The 9,607-nt window shown below is 44.6% G+C and overlaps 1 protein-coding gene across 1 annotated transcript in view; it reads right to left on the reverse strand.

The window, feature by feature from the left end:
* Positions 1-154, reverse strand: part of LOC139470222 (adenylate cyclase type 5-like) — a 74,326-nt gene extending 74,172 nt beyond the window's left edge. Inside the window, exon 1 of the mRNA XM_071252540.1 lies at positions 68-154. The gene's annotated coding sequence lies outside the window, so the exon portion shown is untranslated. The remainder of the gene's footprint in view (positions 1-67) is intronic.
* Between the last annotated feature and the right edge of the window lie 9,453 nt (positions 155-9,607).

Consider the following 9,607-nt stretch of genomic DNA (forward strand, 5'->3'; position numbering starts at 1 on the left):
AATTTTCTGAAATGAAAATAATTGCTTATCTCGTTAATGTTTAATTGTATTATCTAGTATTACGTACCTCTTTGTTTCCGAAAAGGTAAAGTCCCGTTTGCTGTCACATCGTTGTCTACCTTTTATTGTCAATATCAGTCGGCACGATCAAGGTTGGCGGAGATTGCTTCCGGAGATTCGGTCGGAATTAGGCGAACGTTCTGATTGGTCGAAATTTACTGTATGAAATTTGTTGCCATGACGATGTGTTACAACCGTACAGATGTTTCATAAGTTGATATGGTTGGTCGCAGCTATGGCGGTTTGAAGTCAGCCGTGAATTGATGCAACAACAAGGAATGGACAGTGTTGCAATTAAATAGATTGGCATCGATTTTCGATGACGATATTAGCATTAATAGCCATTGGCACCTCGGGAAATTGTCATTTAAACGTGAATATACTGAGCAGTTTGTGTAAAAGCATTTGTCGATTAATGCACTGTCTGGAGGATTATCCTTTCGGTTTCACATCACTGATGCCTTACAATCATACAAGACAGTCGTTAACAACACCCAAAAACTTCTCACCAGTTAGTATTTGCTTGTTGATTGGTTATCGTCGCACTCAGCAATATTTCAGTTATATGATGGTGGTCTGTAAATAATCGAGTCTGGACCAGACAATCCAGTGACTGATATCATGAGCATCGATACATGCAATTAGGAAACGATGACATGCATCAACCAAGTCAGCTAACCTGACCACCCGATCCCGTTAGTCGCCTCTTTCGACGAGCTTAGTCGCCTCTTCCGGCAAGCATGGGTTGCTGAAGACCTATTCTACCCCGGATCTTCACAGATCGGTCTTGTGGAAGAGCGTCCGACCGGAGACGCGTCATACCAAAAAACGTTAAAAGATGGTACTTGTTGTTACCCTGTCTGGCGCTCGGCATTAAGGGGCTAAACAAGGACTGGTCAGATAGGAGTCATTAAACTGTGCCTGAGTGGGGTATTCATGTTAAACTGCGGCATGGTATCTCAGTGGGCTAGGGCTATAAAATCAGCATTAGTCCGGACTAGTACAAGAAGCCACACACACACGTGCATGCACGTCGCTATATAAGTGCAATAATCTCGCGACGTTAAACCCCATTTCACCTCCGTTGCCCTGTGATATACCGTATTTCCGCTCTTAGACGTACAGGAGTCTTATTTTTTACGCGCAAGCGCGGCTGACCCGGCGTCTTTTGACAGGCGTGTGTTGTTTACCGCTGGCACAGTGGCAGCTCAATGCCATACAGAATCCAAAATTCCACAGACATACCAAGGATTCATTTGCAGGAAACGGTCATAAATAAGTGAGATGAGTTATCATTGCCTGACGTAACTTATCGCAATGTGATGCGCTGATATGAGATTAATGTAACAAGGGATATTCCCGGCGTCTAATACAGGCCAAGGCTAATTAATTTGGACAGATAGTATGACTCGGCGTCAAATTAGAGGCCGGCGTGTCTTGGTGATCCAGCATCTAGTAGAGGCAATACTGAGTCTGACTATGACGTACACCAACATTACTCGTTGTAAACGGTGTGCGGAAGTCCTAGGTTCGAATCCCGAAACTCTCAGTTCGCCACCGCCGAGGTATGCCTCTGGTAAAATATCTGAAGAATGACAGATTACTGGCCTTCGTTCTCGGTTAGGCAGCGTATAAGAAGTGACGTCACCTTCTCCATCTGTCCGATATATATCCGTTCTACATCTTACAAGACCGCCTCCGTGGTCTAATGGCAGAGCGTCTTTCCGGGGAACGCAAGGTTCGGAATTCGATCCCCGGCCGCGTGATATCAAAAGACGTTAAAAGATGGTACTTGTTGTTACCCAGCCTGGCGCTCGGCATTCAGGGGCTAAAACAAGGACTGGTCGGCTCGGAGTCAGTATACTGTGTCTGAGTTGGGTATTCATGTTAAACTGCGACATGGTATTTCAGTAGACAAGTACTATAAAATCCGGACTAGTACAAGCAGCCACACACACATACACGTGCATGCACGTTGCTTATTAAGTGCAATAATCTTGGACGCGACGTTAAATCCCATTTCACCCCACCAGTATCGTACAAGTGAACGCAATTTGAATGGACGACAATTTGAGAGTCGCATACTTCGATTTGGACCCAGGCCCGAGTTCCAGTGAATGGATCTAGGGTATTAATAATAAATATAATGCAGATGATATACACTGGGAAATGGAGGATATGGAAACAATCGATCTTTTCTCCGAACGTACTAGATCACATTATTTAGCCGAATACTACTGATAGTGCGATCTCAAACCCACTTTGATTAAAACGTACATGAAAACACGAAATGGGACAAAAAACGGATCTTATATCTTATATGGCAACTGGAATTTTCTGAGATTAATGATCGACATTTTATATCTGACTACACGGTACTCATGTGTGATTTTATTATAACTGCTGCCAAACAATATAGGTCTTGAGACATGATCCGGAGGCTGCAGTTATATTTCCCTCCTGCAGCTCAGTCGGCAGCGCCATGTACAGACACCGCAGTCACACCATCCCGAAACTCCCTAAAACCAGAGCTGAAGTCGACAATGCAGCACCCTGGAGAGAGACCCATGGTGGTGAGCGGTTTCTGCTTTTTGCCGACGGTGAAGAAGACAAGATGCTGGTATTTGCAACTGATGATCAGCCTAGAGTCTTCCAGTCAGCTTCCATTGTCTACATGTATGGTACTTTCTCCGCCTGCCCAGATCTTTGGAATCAGCTTTACATACTGCATGCACGGAAAGGAAGCATTACCTATCCCCTAGTCTACGCATTGATGCCTGATCGTCGGACTACAACTTACGAACGCCACTTTGCTCAGTAGAAGGTCCACATCCAACAACTACTGAACCAACCATTCAACCCAGAGACATTCCAGGTCTTTGAAGTTGCTGCCATTAGAGCCCTCCGGGCAGAGTTTCAAAGTTCAGACCTCAAGGGGTGTTTCTTCCACTTTACGAGGCGATCATCAAGAAGATTGAGAAATCTGAGAAGACCAAGCTATCTCAGTTAGACCAAGGTGCAGCTCCACCAGCAAGAAAGCGTGTGTACAAGGAGATTGACAATCGACTTTCCAGACTGAAGGATCAGCTACCCCAGGGTGTCAAGACACCACTCTAGTTCTTGGATGCTGTTGGCAAACTTCTGAAGATGGATTAAGGTTGTGTCAGTGTGACAACCTCGATGTGAACTGTGATGTGAACTGTGATATATACTTAAACTGAACTCTAAGTGGCGAATATATTAAAACAATGGATTTAAGGGATGAATGAATTAAAATGTTGAATGAAATAAAGTAAAAGAGGGTTTCAAGCATCTTGAGTCATTTCTGTTGTCTATAATAAGACAAGTCCATTTTCATGATAGGGGTTAATTACCTGATTAACATGTGCAACCAGGTATGACATTGTTGTTTTAAGGTGTCTCACAACTGGGCTGTCTTACTAATGGGAGAAGACCGGTGAAAATGGATTGGCAGACCTGCCAATATAACATGTATTGAGGTCGATAATCTTCCCGATTCTGTTATTTTAGACTTGTTTAATTGCTTCTGTCCTCGCTACTTGAAATGAAATCACGAAATACGTCGATTATTGATTAACGATGACAGGTGCATGTGTGATAATACTTGTAAAGTGAAAACAAGCCTTTGCGGGGTATTACCGCCGGGACAGCCCAACAGTTACCGGATCGCCGATCCTCACGCGATTGTAACCACGTTATCATAATTGTTGTGATTATTGCCAGGAAGATCACTTGAAAAACCCACTTTGCATTTTTTGTAATTTCCGTAAGTAATATTTCTTATCGGCTGTATGGATAGATGTCAGCATACATGCAGCTATCTTCTCAATTAGTAATTCTATTTCAAGACGATTGTGCCGCATGCTTGTCATCGTTAAATACAATCGTCATCCGGGAAAGACATGAGTGAGTGAGTTTGGTTTAACGCCGCTTTGAACAGTATTCCAGTTATATCACGGCGTGTCAGCTTAATGTGGGAGGAAAGCCTGAAGTGATGCAGGTCTCGGACGTTTACCGATTCGGTGAGACCCACGAGTACGGGTATGGTGCTGACAAACCTAGAAACATAAACGGGGCGAACCGGGATTCGAACCCACGATCCTAGGTTTCTGGGAAAGACTTGAAAGGACGTGAGACCTGGTTAATCACGTATTATGGTATTCCGACGGGACGCATTCATTAGACCTGGACCGCCTACGTGGTCTAGTGGATAGAGGGCATGCCCAGATAACGGAAGGTCTGGGGCTCGATCCTCGGCCGCGTGACACCAAACTTGTTGTTACCCTGCCTGGCGATCTTCATTAACGGGTTAAAACAAATACTTGTCGGCTCGGAGTCAGTATACTGTGTTAAACATGTTAAACTGCGGCATGGTGTCCCAGTGGACTAGCACGATAAGACCAGTACAACCACGCACGCACGCACGAATGCACGGCCATATACACACACTCTTGAACACGACATTAAACCCCATTTCACCTCACCTGACCTCATAACGCTGAGAGGACACGGGTGGCCCAGTCGTCTAAGACACCGCAAGTCGATGTACAGAGTTGCACCACTGTAAGGTTTGCCAGAAATCTGTGATCGTGGGTTGTAATCCGAGATCCGCCCAAATTATATTTCGAGGTTTGTCAGCACGACCTCCATGCTCGTTGGTTTTAAAAAAAAGTAGTAAATGTCTCAAACCTGCACAACTGCCTCTCATATTAAACTGACACGTCATGATATATCAGGTGATGGTGTTTGTTGCTTAACGCTGCACCCAGCTATATGACGGCGGTCTGTTTATAATCAAGTCTGAACCAGACAATCAAGTGATTGACATCATGAGCATCGATCCACGCTTTTGGGATTCGATGACATGCATGAACCAAGTCAGCGAGCCAGACCACCCGATCCCGTTAGTCGCCTCTTACGACAAGCATATTCGCCTTTTACGACAAGCATGGGTTGCTAAAGACCTATTCTATCCCGCATATTCACGGGTAGTGATATAACAGAAATACTGTTTAAAGCGACGTTAAACCCAACTCACTCATTTACACTTAACTAGTGAGGTCGCAGAGAGAGACACGTCGTATACAAAGTCGTAGTTGACAGTATAACTGCCGTTCCCGTGTTTATTCTGGGGTTTTAAAAATCAACGCCACATAAACTGAAAGGCAAAAGAAAGTATACACCTATGTTGGATGAGGGCTAAAAATGGAACAAAGAGGAATTCTTGTTCGCTGGTGGTATACGGGAGTAGTATATAACGGGTCGCCAGAAGGCCATTTTGGTTGAGGGAGGTTGAGGGAAAATAGGGAAGGTGATTGGCGGATCCAAGTCACGTGGTCTGATAGGATGACTCATGCATCAACAGCACGTCACAGGTGAGGGGGAATGAATGGTGTGTGTTTATAAGGCAGCAAACCCTTTATAAGAAAACAAAAACAAAGGGTATTGAATAGAGCTATAATTATGGCGTGCTGCCCTAAATAGACCGTACCCGTCAGCCCAGTTTGAATTGAGCGCGCTTGACAACTCACGTGGCCTCGTTGTTTCAAATAACCCGCGCTCGCTAGAGCGTGCGACCTGGTTTGATGCATACAGGGTGTGTGTTGAAAGTACATCATACCACAATAGAGACGGGTTGTGTCAACATGATATACGCCGGATAATGTAGGAATAAAAAAAGTACGTCTAGCTGGATCAAATTCATCTTATACGGTCTACAAGTTGTACACCATGAACGTTAGACAACCTGTATAGAAAAAATATATAGACAAAATAGATAAGACTACACAATCAGCAAGCTAGCAGTGTCGTTTAATTACATTTAGCGCGCAACAACGAGGTAGTCATGTCACCCTGCATTGACTATAACGCTGAAGGCAGCCGTATTTCGAATCACCCGCGCTGCGTACTATTGTGAACCATTTGTAAAGAATTATTCAGCCCTGTCCCGACTTGCATTGTTGATGTCTCAATGCTAGCTTTTCCATTTAATGCGATGACAAATAAGCCCTACGATTTGAGTTTTAACCGTGTAACATGATGTGCACAGTTTTACTTCAGAACGTGCTATTTTGAAAATAGATAGAAAACTGATAAGTACATGTACCAGTGTGACGGCAGGAAGCTAGGTTTGTTGGGAAAGTGATGGAAGCCATCTATAAGACATTTTCATGTTTTCAATACTCACCCTTAATTCGAAGAGAGAACAGAGTTTATCATGGAAAAATATTTCACGAGGAAAATGTTTTATTGGAAATATATGTCGAAGCAGGTTTATTCATAGCTAATGTATAGCAGAGAGACTAAGCAACCGACCGCCCATAACAATGTCAACATACCCCGGCCTTACAATTAATGTCAACATACCAGCCTCGCCTGAAGCTAACCATTCATAAATTGTGTGACCAGTGTCCCGTATTTATGATATGTTAGGGAAGATGTGTTGTACATTTGTTATTTTAAAAGGGAGTTATTTCAGAGAGGATATATATGGGTATTCCCCCTCATTAAACCTTTCTTTCGTTGGTGTCTATTAAACGTATCCGGTATTTAATACATTTGAATGATGTAGGAAAGTATGTGCGTGTAGATGTTGTACCTATATCCGAACACGAATGTATGACACCTTTCAATAGATCAATTACGGTTCTAACCACGACACACAACATGACTATGAGCGTGGTTAGCAGTTCATATTTATAAACACATCGTAAATGACAGATTTCTGATGAATGAACTCGCCCGCACACATGTCTATAGGGTTATGTTCGCCCGAACTGTAAACAGTGACACATTGATAACAGGAAGGGTGTGTGGAATGTACTCGTCCTTGTAAGGGTAAAATACGCGTTTAAACTCACCGTTTAAATGATGACATTACTTTTTAGATGGATTGGTATCAGTGAGTGAGTGAATGTAGTTTTACGCCACACTCGGCATTATTCCAGCTCTAGGACGGTGGTCTGTCAATAAACGAGCTTGGACCAGACAATCCAGTGATCAACAGCATGACCAGCGATCTGTGCAACTGGGAACCGATGGCACGTGTCATCCGAGTCGGCGAGACTGACCAACCGATCCCCGTCAGTCGCCGATAAGCATGGGTTACTGAAGGTCGATTCTATAACTCGGACCTTCACGGGTGTAGTATGACGAAGACTATATACTAATATGATCGCTTTTTTAACATACTCACACATGAAGAAAGCGTCAGAGATTAGACTTGACCCTAGAGATATATTTAGGAAGACTACGTTGAGAAAATCACAACAGAGAAAGAAACCACAAGCAGCCAAGAAGTCGACGCTGAAGACAAAGAAGAGACAGGTAACACCTAAAATGAAAACGATGACAACCAAACAGGAATCGAAGACAACACCCCAACCCGTGAAAATACAACATGTGTCAGAGGTGAAGGCTGTGGTGAAACGGGCACTTGCTGCCTTGAAGCGTCAACAGAGTCAAGGGTATAAAAGAAAGCTTCATACCCTCTAATCGCACACGGTATTTGATCGCCATGGGGGTTGCCACCTGTCCGGACTGTGAAAAAATGTTTTCAAGGAGAGATGTCATGTTACGACACAGGAGAAATAAACATAGCATACCGCCGCCGTTACAAGCCCACCCGCCGCCGCAAGTCCACCGACCATTACAAGCCCACCGGCTAACGCCGCCGCCGCAAGCCCATCCGCTACCGCCGCCGCCGCCGCCGCCGCAAATCCACCCGCCATTACAAGCCCACCCGCTAACGCCGCCGCCGCCGCCGCAAGTCCACCCACCGCCGCCGCTGCGTCAAGCCAACCCGCCGTTACAAGCACATCCGCCGCCGCCGCCACCATCGCAAGTCCACTCGTGGCTGCCTCATTTACCATGTATATCTGATCTTCGAGAACAATTCAAGATCCTGATTCCCTCAAATGCGCTCGTTGTGGGACTCAGTGGTTGTGGAAAGTCTGTGTTTACCTCTCATGTACTCCGGCATGGCCTGATCCAACCCCAACCTACCCGCATCGTTTGGTGTTATACTCAATGGCAGCCATTATATCAGGACCTCGGTGAGCAGCTGCTTCAGCTGACCTTTGTAAAAGGAATTCCCTACGATATCTTGGACGAGGATTACTTTGATGCTCGTCAACAGAACGTGTTGGTCCTGGATGATTTCCTGGCCGAAGCAAAGCACGACAAGCGTATTTCGCGGCTGTTTACTCAAACCTCACATCACAAGAATGTATTGATCTTTCTATTGATACAAAATCTGTTTCCGAGAGGTAAGGAATCAAGAGACATTGCTTTGAACGTGCATTATGTCACCCTGTTTCATTCCCCCATAGATAAACAGCAAATCAAACTCTTCGCTCGTTGAATTTTCCCCGAACATATGGATCACTTTATGGCTATGTATGAAAAGGTTGCTGAAACACCCTATGGACAACTCACCATCGATCTAAAACCTACCACCAAAGATAAGAATCGACTGCATGTTAACCTCATAAATGAGGAAAACAGGAGAACAACAGCACAGTCTGAACCTGATCTGCGTAGGGAGAAGTTGACTACAACAGAATCTCTGGATAATCCTCTGACACAAGAAGAGAGATTGCCCCAACATCAGCTCACTCCAATTGAAACTAATTCAGACACGAGTAGTGAGACATCATTGACTATGGCCACGGCTTGCGCAGATTGCGGGGTGCTGATAGATAACATGCACGATCTACAGCGACATATCAAACACTGGTGTCCGGCCAATAGCCTTCAACCTAAGACAAAGCGTGCCAGAGTCGAGAGTGATGACGATGACAGTGACTTTGACGACCTAGCCTCTTCCCAGAAAGGCAGTGGTCTTGCCGTCAAACCTCCACGTGGGAAGTCAACATTCACTAATATGGAAGCCGAGGAGTGGCAAAATGTAGGCTTACAACGCATCTGGAAGCAGGTGTACGATACGTTTCATGACAAGATGAAACTGCAGAAAAAACAGTACAAGCGACAGGGACGAACGCAAGAATGGATTGAGAGAAGATTGAAACTGAGGTGGGAGGATCTAGTGCGTAGTACTCTCAACTATGCGATGGAATATACCACGTACTTTAAAGAGGCACCTCTGTTTCAAAACATGCTATACAACCTGGGAGACATGAATCCTTCCACGGAACAATCCGTTCTCAAAAATAAAATCAAACTCCTCCTAAAACCCAAGATGAAAGAGATCCTGCCTTTGATGGATATGCCGGAAATAGAAAGTGAGACTGAATCTGATAGCGTTCCAGAGGATAACGACGGTGATGACGAGGAGGAGGATGACGATCGTGAGCAGAACGATTAGGCATAAATACCCATCACTACTGTATCAGTCTAACAGTCTGAAGAGAATGCCGAGTCAACGCCACGCGTCTAGTTTAATTCATATTTTGAAAAAAATCTCGTAAACTGAGGCGTTTGAACGATAAGAAACGCCGAATTTCCCTCTACGTGAGAGGAATTGTGAAACTGGGACCTCCTGGACGGAAATCGTTACAAGCAATGG

This window comes from Haliotis cracherodii, unplaced genomic scaffold (assembly GCF_022045235.1).
Source record: "Haliotis cracherodii isolate W230 unplaced genomic scaffold, xgHalCrac1.p SCAF_20, whole genome shotgun sequence".
Classification (NCBI taxonomy): Eukaryota; Metazoa; Mollusca; class Gastropoda; order Lepetellida; family Haliotidae; genus Haliotis; species Haliotis cracherodii.